Raw genomic sequence first — 20,515 nt, 5'->3', positions numbered from 1 at the left:
CTTACATCCCTACAGAACCTACACGTTTACCACCCGACATAACCTACACGCTTACATCCCTACAGAACCTACACATTTACCATCCGACATAACCTACACGCTTACATCCCTACAGAACCTACACGTTTACCACCCGACATAACCTACACGCTTACATCCCTACAGAACCTACACGCTTACATCCCTACAGAACCTACACGCTTACATCCCTAGAGAACCCACACCCTTACCGCCCGCTACAACCTACATGTTTACCAAACGACATAACCTACACGCTTGCATCCCAACAGAACCCACACCCTTACCGCCCGCTACAACCTACATGTTTACCACCCGATATAACCTACACGCTTACCACCCGACATAACCTACACGCTTACCACCCGATATAACCTACACGCTTACCACCCAACAGAACCTACACGCTTACCACCCGACAGAACCTACACGCTTACCACCCGACAGAACCTACACGCTTACCACCCAATATAACCTACACGCTTACCACCCAACAGAACCTACTCACTTACCACCCGATATAACCTACACGCTTACCACGCGACATAACCTACACGCTTACCACCCGATATAACCTTCACGCTTACCACCCAATATAACCTACACGCTTACCACCCGACAGAATCTACACGCTTACCACCCAATATAACCTACACGCTTACCACCCGACAGAACCTACACGCGTACCACCCAATATAACCTACACGCTTACCAACCGACAGAACCTACTCACTTACCACCCGATATAACCTACACGCTTACCACCCAATATAACCTACACGCTTACCACCCGACAGAACCTACTCACTTACCACCCGATATAACCTACACGCTTACCACCCGACATAACCTACACGCTTACATCCCTACAGAACCTACACGCTTACCACCCAACAGAACCTACACGCTTACATCCTAACGGAACCTACACACTTACCAGCCGACAGAACCTACAAGCTTACGACCCAACATAACCTACACGCTTACCACCCGATATAACCTACACGCTTACCACCCTACAGAACCTACACGCTTACCACCCGATATAACCTACATGCTTACCACCCGACAGAACCTACACGCTTACATCCCTAGAGAACCTACACGCTTACCACCCGACATAACCTACACGCTTACATTCCAACATAACCTACACGCTTACCACCCGATATAACCTACACGCTTACCACCCGACAGAACCTACACGCTTACCACCCGATATAACCGACATGCTTACCACCCGACAGAACCTACACGCTTACCACCCGACAGAACCTACACGCTTACCACCCGACATAACCTACACGCTTACATCCCTACAGAACCTACACGCTTACATCCCTACAGAACCTACACGCTTACCAACCGACATAACCTACACGCTTACATCCCTACAGAACCTACACGCTTACCACCCGACAGAACCTACACGCTTACCACTCGATATAACCTACACGCTTACATCCCTACAGAACCAACACGTTTACCACCCGACATAACCTACACGCTTACATCCCTACAGAACCTACACATTTACCACCCGACATAACCTACACGCTTACATCCCTACAGAACCTACACGTTTACCACCCGACATAACCTACACGCTTACATCCCTACAGAACCTACACGCTTACATCCCTACAGAACCTACACGCTTACATCCCTAGAGAACCCACACCCTTACCGCCCGCTACAACCTACATGTTTACCACCCGACATAACCTACACGCTTACATCCCTACAGAACCTACACGCTTACCACTCGATATAACCTACACGCTTACATCCCTAGAGAACCTACACGCTTACCACCCGACATAACCTACACGCTTACATTCCAACATAACCTACACGCTTACCACCCGATATAACCTACACGCTTACCACCCGACAGAACCTACACGCTTACCACCCGATATAACCGACATGCTTACCACCCGACAGAACCTACACGCTTACCACCCGACAGAACCTACACGCTTACCACCCGACATAACCTACACGCTTACATCCCTACAGAACCTACACGCTTACATCCCTACAGAACCTACACGCTTACATCCCTACAGAACCTACACGCTTACCACCCGACATAACCTACACGCTTACATCCCTACAGAACCTACACGCTTACCACCCGACAGAACCTACACGCTTACCACTCGATATAACCTACACGCTTACATCCCTACAGAACCTACACATTTACCACCCGACATAACCTACACGCTTACATCCCTACAGAACCTACACGTTTACCACCCGACATAACCTACACGCTTACCGCCCGCTACTACCTACACGTTTACCACTCGACAGAACCTACACACTTACCGCCCAACAGAACCGACACGTTTACATCCCGACAGAACCTACACGCTTACCACCCAACAGAACCTACACGTTTACATCCCGACAGAACCTACACATTTATCGCTTGACATAACCTACACGCTTACATCCCTACAGAACCTACACGTTTACCACCCAACATAACCTACACGCTTACATCCCTACAGAACCTACACGCTTACATCCCTACAGAACCTACACGCTTACATCCCTAGAGAACCCACACCCTTACCGCCCGCTACAACCTACATGTTTACCACCCGACATAACCTACACGCTTGCATCCCAACAGAACCCACACCCTTACCGCCCGCTACAACCTACATGTTTACCACCCGACATAACCTACACGCTTGCATTCCAAAAGAACCTACACGCTTACCGCCCGCACTACCTACACGTTTACCACTCGACAGAACCTACACACTTACCGCCCAACAGAACCGACACGTTTACATCCCGACAGAACCTACACGCTTACCACCCAACAGAACCTACACGTTTACATCCCGACAGAACCTACACATTTATCGCTTGACAGAACCTACACGCTTAACCCCCGACAGAACCTACATGTTTACCGTCCAACAGAACCTACATGTTTACATCCCGACAGAACCTACACGTTTACCGCTCGACAGAACCTACACGTTTACCGCTCGACAGAACCTACATGTTTACATCCCGACAGAACCTACACGTTTACATCCCGACAGAACCTACACGTTTACCGCTCGACAGAACCTACACGCTTACATCCCTACAGAACCTACACGTTTACCACCCGACATAACCTACACGTTTACCACCCGACATAACCTACACGCTTACATCCCTACAGAACCTACACGCTTACATCCCTACAGAACCTACACGCTTACATCCCTAGAGAACCCACACCCTTACCGCCCGCTACAACCTACATGTTTACCACCCGACATAACCTACACGCTTGCATCCCAACAGAACCTACACGCTTACCGCCCGCTACTACCTACACGTTTACCACTCGACAGAACCTACACACTTACCGCCCAACAGAACCGACACGTTTACATCCCGACAGAACCTACACGCTTACCACCCAACAGAACCTACACGTTTACATCCCGACAGAACCTACACATTTATCGCTTGACATAACCTACACGCTTACATCCCTACAGAACCTACATGTTTACCGTCCAACAGAACCTACATGTTTACATCCCGACAGAACCTACACGTTTACCGCTCGACAGAACCTACACGTTTACCGCTCGACAGAACCTACATGTTTACATCCCGACAGAACCTACACGTTTACATCCCGACAGAACCTACACGTTTACCGCTCGACAGAACCTACATGTTTACATCCATACAGAACCTACACGTTTACATCCCGACAGAACCTACACGCTTACCACCCGACAGAACCTACACGCTTACCACCCAATATAACCTACACGCTTACCACCCGACAGAACCTACTCACTTACCACCCGATATAACCTACACGCTTACCACCCGACATAACCTACACGCTTACATCCCTACAGAACCTACACGCTTACCAACCAACAGAACCTACACGCTTACATCCCAACGGAACCTACACACTTACCAGCCGACAGAACCTACAAGCTTACGACCCAACATAACCTACACGCTTACCACCCGATATAACCTACACGCTTACCACCCTGCAGAACCTACACGCTTACCACCCGATATAACCTACACGCTTACCACCCGACATAACCTACACGCTTACATTCCAACATAACCTACACGCTTACCACCCGACAGAACCTACACGCTTACCACCCGATATAACCGACATGCTTACCACCCGACAGAACCTACACGCTTACCACCCGACAGAACCTACACGCTTACCACCCGACATAACCTACACGCTTACATCCCTACAGAACCTACACGCTTACATCCCTACAGAACCTACACGCTTACCACCCGACATAACCTACACGCTTACATCCCTACAGAACCTACACGCTTACCACCCGACATAACCTACACGCTTACCACCCGACATAACCTACACGCTTACATCCCTACAGAACCTACACGCTTACCACCCGACATAACCGACACGCTTACATCCCAATGGAACCTACACGCTTACCACCCGACATAACCTACACGCTTACATCCCTACAGAACCTACACTTTTACCACCCGACATAACCTACACGCTTACATCCCTACAGAACCTACACGTTTACCACCCAACATAACCTACACGCTTACATCCCTACAGAACCTACACGCTTACATCCCTACAGAACCTACACGCTTACATCCCTAGAGAACCCACACCCTTACCGCCCGCTACAACCTACATGTTTACCACCCGACATAACCTACACGCTTGCATCCCAACAGAACCCACACCCTTACCGCCCGCTACAACCTACATGTTTACCACCCGACATAACCTACACGCTTGCATTCCAAAAGAACCTACACGCTTACCGCCCGCACTACCTACACGTTTACCACTCGACAGAACCTACACACTTACCGCCCAACAGAACCGACACGTTTACATCCCGACAGAACCTACACGCTTACCACCCAACAGAACCTACACGTTTACATGCCGACAGAACCTACACATTTATCGCTTGACAGAACCTACACGCTTAACCCCCGACAGAACCTACATGTTTACCGTCCAACAGAACCTACATGTTTACATCCCGACAGAACCTACACGTTTACCGCTCGACAGAACCTACACGTTTACCGCTCGACAGAACCTACATGTTTACATCCCGACAGAACCTACACGTTTACATCCCGACAGAACCTACACGTTTACCGCTCGACAGAACCTACATGTTTACATCCATACAGAACCTACACGTTTACATCCCGACAGAACCTACACGCTTACCACCCGACAGAACCTACACGCTTACCACCCAATATAACCTACACGCTTACCCCCCGACAGAACCTACTCACTTACCACCCGATATAACCTACACGCTTACCACCCGACATAACCTACACGCTTACATCCCTACAGAACCTACACGCTTACCACCCAACAGAACCTACACGCTTACATCCCAACGGAACCTACACACTTACCAGCCGACAGAACCTACAAGCTTACGACCCAACATAACCTACACGCTTACCACCCGATATAACCTACACGCTTACCACCCTGCAGAACCTACACGCTTACCACCCGATATAACCTACATGCTTACCACCCGACAGAACCTACACGCTTACATCCCTACAGAACCTACACGCTTACCACCCGACATAACCTACACGCTTACATTCCAACATAACCTACACGCTTACCACCCGACAGAACCTACACGCTTACCACCCGATATAACCGACATGCTTACCACCCGACAGAACCTACACGCTTACCACCCGACAGAACCTACACGCTTACCACCCGACATAACCTACACGCTTACATCCCTACAGAACCTAAACGCTTACATCCCTACAGAACCTACACGCTTACCACCCGACATAACCTACACGCTTACATCCCTACAGAACCTACACGCTTACCACCCGACATAACCTACACGCTTACATCCCTACAGAACCTACACGCTTACCACCCGACATAACCTACACGCTTACATCCCAATGGAACCTACACGCTTACCACCCGACATAACCTACACGCTTACATCCCTACAGAACCTACACTTTTACCACCCGACATAACCTACACGCTTACATCCCTAGAGAACCTACACGTTTACCACCCGACATAACCTACACGCTTACATCCCTACAGAACCTACACGCTTACATCCCTACAGAACCTACACGCTTACATCCCTAGAGAACCCACACCCTTACCGCCCGCTACAACCTACATGTTTACCACCCGACATAACCTACACGCTTGCATCCCAACAGAACCCACACCCTTACCGCCCGCTACAACCTACATGTTTACCACCCGATATAACCTACACGCTTACCACCCGACATAACCTACACGCTTACCACCCGATATAACCTACACGCTTACCACCCAACAGAACCTACACGCTTACCACCCGACATAACCTACACGCTTACCACCCGACAGAACCTACACGCTTACCACCCAATATAATCTACACGCTTACCACCCGACAGAACCTACTCACTTACCACCCGATATAACCTACACGCTTACCACGCGACATAACCTACACGCTTACCACCCGATATAACCTACACGCTTACCACCCAATATAACCTACACGCTTACCACCCGACAGAATCTACACGCTTACCACCCAATATAACCTACACGCTTACCACCCGACAGAATCTACACGCTTACCACCCAATATAACCTACACGCTTACCACCCGACAGAACCTACTCACTTACCACCCGATATAACCTACACGCTTACCACGCGACATAACCTACACGCTTACCACCCGATATAACCTACACGCTTACCACCCAATATAACCTACACGCTTACCACCCGACAGAACCTACACGCTTACCACCCAATATAACCTACACGCTTACCAACCGACAGAACCTACTCACTTACCACCCGATATAACCGACACGCTTACCACCCAATATAACCTACACGCTTACCACCCTGCAGAACCTACACGCTTACCACCCGATATAACCTACATGCTTACCACCCGACAGAACCTACACGCTTACATCCCTACAGAACCTACACGCTTACCACCGGACATAACCTACACGCTTACCACCCGATATAACCTACACGCTTACCACCCAACAGAACCTACACGCTTACCACCCGACATAACCTACACGCTTACCACCCGACAGAACCTACACGCTTACCACCCAATATAACCTACACGCTTACCACCCGACAGAACCTACTCACTTACCACCCGATATAACCTACACGCTTACCACGCGACATAACCTACACGCTTACCACCCGATATAACCTACACGCTTACCACCCAATATAACCTACACGCTTACCACCCGACAGAATCTACACGCTTACCACCCAATATAACCTACACGCTTACCACCCGACAGAATCTACACGCTTACCACCCAATATAACCTACACGCTTACCACCCGACAGAACCTACTCACTTACCACCCGATATAACCTACACGCTTACCACGCGACATAACCTACACGCTTACCACCCGATATAACCTACACGCTTACCACCCAATATAACCTACACGCTTACCACCCGACAGAACCTACACGCTTACCAACCGACAGAACCTACTCACTTACCACCCGATATAACCGACACGCTTACCACCCAATATAACCTACACGCTTACCACCCTGCAGAACCTACACGCTTACCACCCGATATAACCTACATGCTTACCACCCGACAGAACCTACACGCTTACATCCCTACAGAACCTACACGCTTACCACCCGACATAACCTACACGCTTACATTCCAACATAACCTACACGCTTACCACCCGACAGAACCTACACGCTTACCACCCGATATAACCGACATGCTTACCACCCGACAGAACCTACACGCTTACCACCCGACATAACCTACACGCTTACATCCCTACAGAACCTAAACGCTTACATCCCTACAGAACCTACACGCTTACCACCCGACATAACCTACACGCTTACATCCCTACAGAACCTACACGCTTACCACCCGACATAACCTACACGCTTACCACCCGACATAACCTACACGCTTACATCCCTACAGAACCTACACGCTTACCACCCGACATAACCTACACGCTTACATCCCAATGGAACCTACACGCTTACCACCCGACATAACCTACACGCTTACATCCCTACAGAACCTACACTTTTACCACCCGACATAACCTACACGCTTACATCCCTAGAGAACCTACACGTTTACCACCCGACATAACCTACACGCTTACATCCCTACAGAACCTACACGCTTACATCCCTACAGAACCTACACGCTTACATCCCTAGAGAACCCACACCCTTACCGCCCGCTACAACCTACATGTTTACCACCCGACATAACCTACACGCTTGCATCCCAACAGAACCCACACCCTTACCGCCCGCTACAACCTACATGTTTACCACCCGATATAACCTACACGCTTACCACCCGACATAACCTACACGCTTACCACCCGATATAACCTACACGCTTACCACCCAACAGAACCTACACGCTTACCACCCGACATAACCTACACGCTTACCACCCGACAGAACCTACACGCTTACCACCCAATATAACCTACACGCTTACCACCCGACAGAACCTACTCACTTACCACCCGATATAACCTACACGCTTACCACGCGACATAACCTACACGCTTACCACCCGATATAACCTACACGCTTACCACCCAATATAACCTACACGCTTACCACCCGACAGAACCTACACGCTTACCACCCAATATAACCTACACGCTTACCAACCGACAGAACCTACTCACTTACCACCCGATATAACCGACACGCTTACCACCCAATATAACCTACACGCTTACCACCCGACAGAACCTACTCACTTACCACCCGATATAACCTACACGCTTACCACCCGACATAACCTACACGCTTACATCCCTACAGAACCTACACGCTTACCACCCAACAGAACCTACACGCTTACATCCTAACGGAACCTACACACTTACCAGCCGACAGAACCTACAAGCTTACGACCCAACATAACCTACACGCTTACCACCCGATATAACCTACACGCTTACCACCCTACAGAACCTACACGCTTACCACCCGATATAACCTACATGCTTACCACCCGACAGAACCTACACGCTTACATCCCTAGAGAACCTACACGCTTACCACCCGACATAACCTACACGCTTACATTCCAACATAACCTACACGCTTACCACCCGATATAACCTACACGCTTACCACCCGACAGAACCTACACGCTTACCACCCGATATAACCGACATGCTTACCACCCGACAGAACCTACACGCTCACCACCCGACAGAACCTACACGCTTACCACCCGACAGAACCTACACGCTTACCACCCAATATAACCTACACGCTTACCACCCGACAGAACCGACACGCTTACCACCCGACATAACCTACACGCTTACATCCCTATAGAACCTACACGCTTACCACCCGACAGAACCTACACGCTTACCACTCGATATAACCTACACGCTTACATCCCTACAGAACCAACACGTTTACCACCCGACATAACCTACACGCTTACATCTCTACAGAACCTACACATTTACCACCCGACATAACCTACACGCTTACATCCCTACAGAACCTACACGCTTACATCCCTACAGAACCTACACGCTTACATCCCTAGAGAACCCACACCCTTACCGCCCGCTACAACCTACATGTTTACCACCCGACATAACCTACACGCTTGCATCCCAACAGAACCTACACGCTTACCGCCCGCTACTACCTACACGTTTACCACTCGACAGAACCTACACACTTACCGCCCAACAGAACCGACACGTTTACATCCCGACAGAACCTACACGCTTACCACCCAACAGAACCTACACGTTTACATCCCGACAGAACCTACACATTTATCGCTTGACAGAACCTACACGCTTAACCCCCGACAGAACCTACATGTTTACCGTCCAACAGAACCTACATGTTTACATCCCGACAGAACCTACACGTTTACCGCTCGACAGAACCTACACGTTTACCGCTCGACAGAACCTACATGTTTACATCCCGACAGAACCTACACGTTTACATCCCGACAGAACCTACACGTTTACCGCTCGACAGAACCTACATGTTTACATCCATACAGAACCTACACGTTTACATCCCGACAGAACCTACACGCTTACCACCCGACAGAACCTACACGCTTACCACCCAATATAACCTACACGCTTACCACCCGACAGAACCTACTCACTTACCACCCGATATAACCTACACGCTTACCACCCGACATAACCTACACGCTTACATCCCTACAGAACCTACACGCTTACCACCCAACAGAACCTACACGCTTACATCCCAACGGAACCTACACACTTACCAGCCGACAGAACCTACAAGCTTACGACCCAACATAACCTACACGCTTACCACCCGATATAACCTACACGCTTACCACCCTGCAGAACCTACACGCTTACCACCCGATATAACCTACACGCTTACCACCCGACATAACCTACACGCTTACATTCCAACATAACCTACACGCTTACCACCCGACAGAACCTACACGCTTACCACCCGATATAACCGACATGCTTACCACCCGACAGAACCTACACGCTTACCACCCGACAGAACCTACACGCTTACCACCCGACATAACCTACACGCTTACATCCCTACAGAACCTACACGCTTACATCCCTACAGAACCTACACGCTTACCACCCGACATAACCTACACGCTTACATCCCTACAGAACCTACACGCTTACCACCCGACATAACCTACACGCTTACCACCCGACATAACCTACACGCTTACATCCCTACAGAACCTACACGCTTACCACCCGACATAACCTACACGCTTACATCCCAATGGAACCTACACGCTTACCACCCGACATAACCTACACGCTTACATCCCTACAGAACCTACACTTTTACCACCCGACATAACCTACACGCTTACATCCCTACAGAACCTACACGTTTACCACCCGCCATAACCTACACGCTTACATCCCTACAGAACCTACACGCTTACATCCCTACAGAACCTACACGCTTACATCGCTAGAGAACCCACACCCTTACCGCCCGCTACAACCTACATGTTTACCACCCGACATAACCTACACGCTTGCATCCCAACAGAACCCACACCCTTACCGCCCGCTACAACCTACATGTTTACCACCCGACATAACCTACACGCTTGCATTCCAAAAGAACCTACACGCTTACCGCCCGCTACTACCTACACGTTTACCACTCGACAGAACCTACACACTTACCGCCCAACAGAACCGACACGTTTACATCCCGACAGAACCTACACGCTTACCACCCAACAGAACCTACACGTTTACATCCCGACAGAACCTACACATTTATCGCTTGACAGAACCTACACGCTTAACCCCCGACAGAACCTACATGTTTACCGTCCAACAGAACCTACATGTTTACATCCCGACAGAACCTACACGTTTACCGCTCGACAGAACCTACACGTTTACCGCTCGACAGAACCTACATGTTTACATCCCGACAGAACCTACACGTTTACATCCCGACAGAACCTACACGTTTACCGCTCGACAGAACCTACATGTTTACATCCATACAGAACCTACACGTTTACATCCCGACAGAACCTACACGCTTACCACCCGACAGAACCTACACGCTTACCACCCAATATAACCTACACGCTTACCCCCCGACAGAACCTACTCACTTACCACCCGATATAACCTACACGCTTACCACCCGACATAACCTACACGCTTACATCCCTACAGAACCTACACGCTTACCACCCAACAGAACCTACACGCTTACATCCCAACGGAACCTACACACTTACCAGCCGACAGAACCTACAAGCTTACGACCCAACATAACCTACATGCTTACCACCCGATATAACCTACACGCTTACCACCCTGCAGAACCTACACGCTTACCACCCGATATAACCTACATGCTTACCACCCGACAGAACCTACACGCTTACATCCCTACAGAACCTACACGCTTACCACCCGACATAACCTACACGCTTACATTCCAACATAACCTACACGCTTACCACCCGACAGAACCTACACGCTTACCACCCGATATAACCGACATGCTTACCACCCGACAGAACCTACACGCTTACCACCCGACAGAACCTACACGCTTACCACCCGACATAACCTACACGCTTACATCCCTACAGAACCTAAACGCTTACATCCCTACAGAACCTACACGCTTACCACCCGACATAACCTACACGCTTACATCCCTACAGAACCTACACGCTTACCACCCGACATAACCTACACGCTTACCACCCGACATAACCTACACGCTTACATCCCTACAGAACCTACACGCTTACCACCCGACATAACCTACACGCTTACATCCCAATGGAACCTACACGCTTACCACCCGACATAACCTACACGCTTACATCCCTACAGAACCTACACTTTTACCACCCGACATAACCTACACGCTTACATCCCTAGAGAACCTACACGTTTACCACCCGACATAACCTACACGCTTACATCCCTACAGAACCTACACGCTTACATCCCTACAGAACCTACACGATTACATCCCTAGAGAACCCACACCCTTACCGCCCGCTACAACCTACATGTTTACCACCCGACATAACCTACACGCTTGCATCCCAACAGAACCCACACCCTTACCGCCCGCTACAACCTACATGTTTACCACCCGATATAACCTACACGCTTACCACCCGACATAACCTACACGCTTACCACCCGATATAACCTACACGCTTACCACCCAACAGAACCTACACGCTTACCACCCGACATAACCTACACGCTTACCACCCGACAGAACCTACACGCTTACCACCCAATATAACCTACACGCTTACCACCCGACAGATCCTACTCACTTACCACCCGATATAACCTACACGCTTACCACGCGACATAACCTACACGCTTACCACCCGATATAACCTACACGCTTACCACCCAATATAACCTACACGCTTACCACCCGACAGAATCTACACGCTTACCACCCAATATAACCTACACGCTTACCACCCGACAGAACCTACACGCTTACCACCCAATATAACCTACACGCTTACCACCCGACAGAACCTACACGCTTACCACCCAATATAACCTACACGCTTACCACCCGACAGAACCTACTCACTTACCACCCGATTTAACCTACACGCTTACCACCCAATATAACCTACACGCTTACCACCCGACAGAACCTACTCACTTACCACCCGATATAACCTACACGCTTACCACCCGACATAACCTACACGCTTACATCCCTACAGAACCTACACGCTTACCACCCAACAGAACCTACACGCTTACATCCCAACGGAACCTACACACTTACCAGCCGACAGAACCTACAAGCTTACGACCCAACATAACCTACACGCTTACCACCCGATATAACCTACACGCTTACCACCCTACAGAACCTACACGCTTACCACCCGATATAACCTACATGCTTACCACCCGACAGAACCTACACGCTTACATCCCTACAGAACCTACACGCTTACCACCCGACATAACCTACACGCTTACATTCCAACATAACCTACACGCTTACCACCCGATATAACCTACACGCTTACCACCCGACAGAACCTACACGCTTACCACCCGATATAACCGACATGCTTACCACCCGACATAACCTACACGCTTACATCCCTACAGAACCTACACATTTACCACCCGACATAACCTACACGCTTACATCCCTACAGAACCTACACGTTTACCACCCGACATAACCTACACGCTTACATCCCTACAGAACCTACACGCTTACATCCCTACAGAACCTACACGCTTACATCCCTAGAGAACCCACACCCTTACCGCCCGCTACAACCTACATGTTTACCACCCGACATAACCTACACGCTTGCATCCCAACAGAACCTACACGCTTACCGCCCGCTACTACCTACACGTTTACCACTCGACAGAACCTACACACTTACCGCCCAACAGAACCGACACGTTTACATCCCGACAGAACCTACACGCTTACCACCCAACAGAACCTACACGTTTACATCCCGACAGAACCTACACATTTATCGCTTGACAGAACCTACACGCTTAACCCCCGACAGAACCTACATGTTTACCGTCCAACAGAACCTACATGTTTACATCCCGACAGAACCTACACGTTTACCGCTCGACAGAACCTACACGTTTACCGCTCGACAGAACCTACATGTTTACATCCCGACAGAACCTACACGTTTACATCCCGACAGAACCTACACGTTTACCGCTCGACAGAACCTACATGTTTACATCCATACAGAACCTACACGTTTACATCCCGACAGAACCTACACGCTTACCACCCGACAGAACCTACACGCTTACCACCCAATATAACCTACACGCTTACCACCCGACAGAACCTACTCACTTACCACCCGATATAACCTACACGCTTACCACCCGACATAACCTACACGCTTACATCCCTACAGAACCTACACGCTTACCACCCAACAGAACCTACACGCTTACATCCCAACGGAACCTACACACTTACCAGCCGACAGAACCTACAAGCTTACGACCCAACATAACCTACACGCTTACCACCCGATATAACCTACACGCTTACCACCCTGCAGAACCTACACGCTTACCACCCGATATAACCTACATGCTTACCACCCGACAGAACCTACACGCTTACATCCCTACAGAACCTACACGCTTACCACCCGACAGAAACTACACGCTTACCACCCGACATAACCTACACGCTTACATCCCTACAGAACCTACACGCTTACATCCCTACAGAACCTACACGCTTACCACCCGACATAACCTACACGCTTACATCCCTACAGAACCTACACGCTTACCACCCGACATAACCTACACGCTTACCACCCGACATAACCTACACGCTTACATCCCTACAGAACCTACACGCTTACCACCCGACATAACCTACACGCTTACATCCCAATGGAACCTACACGCTTACCACCCGACATAACCTACACGCTTACATCCCTACAGAACCTACACATTTACCACCCGACATAACCTACACGCTTACATCCCTACAGAACCTACACGTTTACCACCCGACATAACCTACACGCTTACATCCCTACAGAACCTACACGCTTACATCCCTACAGAACCTACACGCTTACATCCCTAGAGAACCCACACCCTTACCGCCCGCTACAACCTACATGTTTACCACCCGACATAACCTACACGCTTGCATCCCAACAGAACCCACACCCTTACCGCCCGCTACAACCTACATGTTTACCACCCGATATAACCTACACGCTTACCACCCGACATAACCTACACGCTTACCACCCGATATAACCTACACGCTTACCACCCAACAGAACCTACACGCTTACCACCCGACATAACCTACACGCTTACCACCCGACAGAACCTACACGCTTACCACCCAATATAACCTACACGCTTACCACCCGACAGAACCTACTCACTTACCACCCGATATAACCTACACGCTTACCACGCGACATAACCTACACGCTTACCACCCGATATAACCTACACGCTTACCACCCAATATAACCTACACGCTTACCACCCGACAGAATCTACACGCTTACCACCCAATATAACCTACACGCTTACCACCCGACAGAACCTACACGCTTACCACCCAATATAACCTACACGCTTACCACCCGACAGAACCTACACGCTTACCACCCAATATAACCTACACGCTTACCACCCGACAGAACCTACTCACTTACCACCCGATATAACCTACACGCTTACCACCCAATATAACCTACACGCTTACCACCCGACAGAACCTACTCACTTACCACCCGATATAACCTACACGCTTACCACCCGACATAACCTACACGCTTACATCCCTACAGAACCTACACGCTTACCACTCGATATAACCTACACGCTTACATCCCAACGGAACCTACACATTTACCACCCGACATAACCTACACGCTTACATCCCTACAGAACCTACACATTTACCACCCGACATAACCTACACGCTTACATCCCTACAGAACCAACACGTTTACCACCCGACATAACCTACACGCTTACATCCCTACAGAACCTACACATTTACCACCCGACATAACCTACACACTTACATCCCTACAGAACCTACACGTTTACCACCCGACATAACCTACACGCTTACATCCCTAAAGAACCTACACGCTTACATCCCTACAGAACCTACACGCTTACATCCCTAGAGAACCCACACCCTTACCGCCCGCTACAACCTACATGTTTACCACCCGACATAACCTACACGCTTGCATCCCAACAGAACCTACATGCTTACCGCCCGCTACTACCTACACGTTTACCACTCGACAGAACCTACACACTTACCGCCCAACAGAACCGACACGTTTACATCCCGACAGAACCTACACGCTTACCACCCAACAGAACCTACACGTTTACATCCCGACAGAACCTACACATTTATCGCTTGACAGAACCTACACGCTTAACCCCCGACAGAACCTACATGTTTACCGTCCAACAGAACCTACATGTTTACAACCCGACAGAACCTACACGTTTACCGCTCGACAGAACCTACACGTTTACCGCTCGACAGAACCTACATGTTTACATCCCGACAGAACCTACACGTTTACATCCCGACAGAACCTACACGTTTACCGCTCGACAGAACCTACATGTTTACATCCATACAGAACCTACACGTTTACATCCCGACAGAACCTACACGCTTACCACCCGACAGAACCTACACGCTTACCACCCAATATAACCTACACGCTTACCACCCGACAGAACCTACTCACTTACCACCCGATATAACCTACACGCTTACCACCCGACATAACCTACACGCTTACATCCCTACAGAACCTACACGCTTACCACCCAACAGAACCTACACGCTTACATCCCAACGGAACCTACACACTTACCAGCCGACAGAACCTACAAGCTTACGACCCAACATAACCTACACGCTTACCACCCGATATAACCTACACGCTTACCACCCTGCAGAACCTACACGCTTACCACCCGATATAACCTACATGCTTACCACCCGACAGAACCTACACGCTTACATCCCTACAGAACCTACACGCTTACCACCCGACATAACCTACATGCTCACATTCCAACATAACCTACACGCTTACCACCCGACAGAACCTACACGCTTACCACCCGATATAACCGACATGCTTACCACCCGACAGAACCTACACGCTTACCACCCGACAGAACCTACACGCTTACCACCCGACATAACCTACACGCTTACATCCCTACAGAACCTACACGCTTACATCCCTACAGAACCTACACGCTTACCACCCGACATAACCTACACGCTTACATCCCTACAGAACCTACACGCTTACCACCCGACATAACCTACACGCTTACATCCCTACAGAACCTACACGCTTACCACCCGACATAACCTACACGCTTACATCCCTACAGAACCTACACGCTTACCACCCGACATAACCTACACGCTTACATCCCAATGGAACCTACACGCTTACCACCCAACATAACCTACACGCTTACATCCCTACAGAACCTACACATTTACCACCCGACATAACCTACACGCTTACATCCCTACAGAACCGACACGATTACCACCCGACATAACCTACACGCTTACATCCCTACAGAACCTACACGCTTACATCCCTACAGAACCTACACGCTTACATCCCTAGAGAACCCACACCCTTACCGCCCGCTACAACCTACATGTTTACCACCCGACATAACCTACACGCTTGCATCCCAACAGAACCCACACCCTTACCGCCCGCTACAACCTACATGTTTACCACCCGATATAACCTACACGCTTACCACCCGACATAACCTACACGCTTACCACCCGATATAACCTACACGCTTACCACCCAACAGAACCTACACGCTTACCACCCGACATAACCTACACGCTTACCACCCGACAGAACCTACACGCTTACCACCCAATATAACCTACACGCTTACCACCCGACAGAACCTACTCACTTACCACCCGATATAACCTACACGCTTACCACGCGACATAACCTACTCACTTACCACCCGATATAACCTACACGCTTACCACGCGACATAACCTACACGCTTACCACCCGACAGAACCTACACGCTTACCACCCAATATAACCTACACGCTTACCACCCGACAGAATCTACTCACTTACCACCCGATATAACCTACACGCTTACCACCCAATATAACCTACACGCTTACCACCCGACAGAACCTACTCACTTACCACCCGATATAACCTACACGCTTACCACCCGACATAACCTACACGCTTACATCCCTACAGAACCTACACGCTTACCACCCAACAGAACCTACACGCTTACATCCCAACGGAACCTACACACTTACCAGCCGACAGAACCTACAAGCTTACGACCCAACATAACCTACACGCTTACCACCCTACAGAACCTACACGCTTACCACCCAACATAACCTACACGCTTACCACCCTACAGAACCTACACGCTTACCACCCGACAGAACCTACACGCTTACCACCCGATATAACCGACATGCTTACCACCCGACAGAACCTACACGCTTACCACCCGACAGAACCTACACGCTTACCACCCGACATAACCTACACGCTTACATCCCTACAGAACCTACACGCTTACATCCCTACAGAACCTACACGCTTACATCCCTACAGAACCTACACGCTTACCACCCGACATAACCTACACGCTTACATCCCTACAGAACCTACACGCTTACCACCCGACATAACCTACACGCTTACCACCCGACATAACCTACACGCTTACATCCCTACAGAACCTACACGCTTACCACCCAACAGAACCTACACGCTTACATCCCAATGGAACCTACACGCTTACATCCCTACAGAACCTACACGCTTACATCCCTAGAGAACCCACACCCTTACCGCCCGCTACAACCTACATGTTTACCACCCGACATAACCTACACGCTTGCATCCCGACAGAACCTACACGCTTACCACCAAACAGAACCTACACGTTTACATCCCGACAGAACCTACACATTTATCGCTTGACAGAACCTACACGCTTAACCCCCGACAGAACCTACATGTTTACCGTCCAACAGAACCTACATGTTTACATCCCGACAGAACCTACACGTTTACCGCTCGACAGAACCTACACGTTTACCGCTCGACAGAACCTACATGTTTACATCCCGACAGAACCTACACGTTTACATCCCGACAGAACCTACACGCTTACATCCCTACAGAACCTACACGTTTACCGCTCGACAGAACCTACATGTTTACATCCATACAGAACCTACACGTTTACATCCCGACAGAACCTACACGCTTACCGCCCGACAGAACCTACATGTTTACATCCATACAGAACCCACACGCTTTAATCCTGACTAAACTTACATCCCGACAGAACCTACACGCTTTGATCCTGACAAAACTTACCGCCCGACAGAACCTACACGTTTACATCCCGAAAGAACCTACATGCTTACCACCCGACAGAACCTACACGCTTACCAGCCGACATAACCTACACGCTTACCACCCGACAGAACCTACATGCTTACCACCCGATATAACCTACATGCTTACCACCCGATATAACCTACACGCTTACCACCCGACATAACCTACACGCTTACATCCCTACAGAACCTACACGCTTACCACCCGACATAACCTACACGCTTACATCCCAATGGAACCTACACGCTTACCACTCGATATAACCTACACGCTTACATCCCTACAGAACCTACACGTTTACCACCCGACATAACCTACACGCTTACATCCCTACAGAACCTACACATTTACCACCCGACATAACCTACACGCTTACATCCCTACAGAACCTACACGTTTACCACCCGACATAACCTACACGCTTACATCCCTACAGAACCTACACGCTTACATCCCTACAGAACCTACACGCTTACATCCCTAGAGAACCCACACCCTTACCGCCCGCTACAACCTACATGTTTACCACCCGACATAACCTACACGCTTGCATCCCGACAGAACCTACACGCTTACCACCCAACAGAACCTACACGTTTACATCCCGACAGAACCTACACATTTATCGCTTGACAGAACCTACACGCTTAACCCCCGACAGAACCTACATGTTTACCGTCCAACAGAACCTACATGTTTACATCCCGACAGAACCTACACGTTTACCGCTCGACAGAACCTACACGTTTACCGCTCGACAGAACCTACATGTTTACATCCCGACAGAACCTACACGTTTACATCCCGACAGAACCTACACGCTTACATC

This window comes from Telmatherina bonti (genome assembly GCF_933228915.1).
Source record: "Telmatherina bonti genome assembly, chromosome: 2".
NCBI lineage: Eukaryota > Metazoa > Chordata > Actinopteri > Atheriniformes > Telmatherinidae > Telmatherina > Telmatherina bonti.
The sequence above is the reverse complement of the archived record's forward strand: the minus strand, read 5'-3'. Positions refer to the sequence as shown.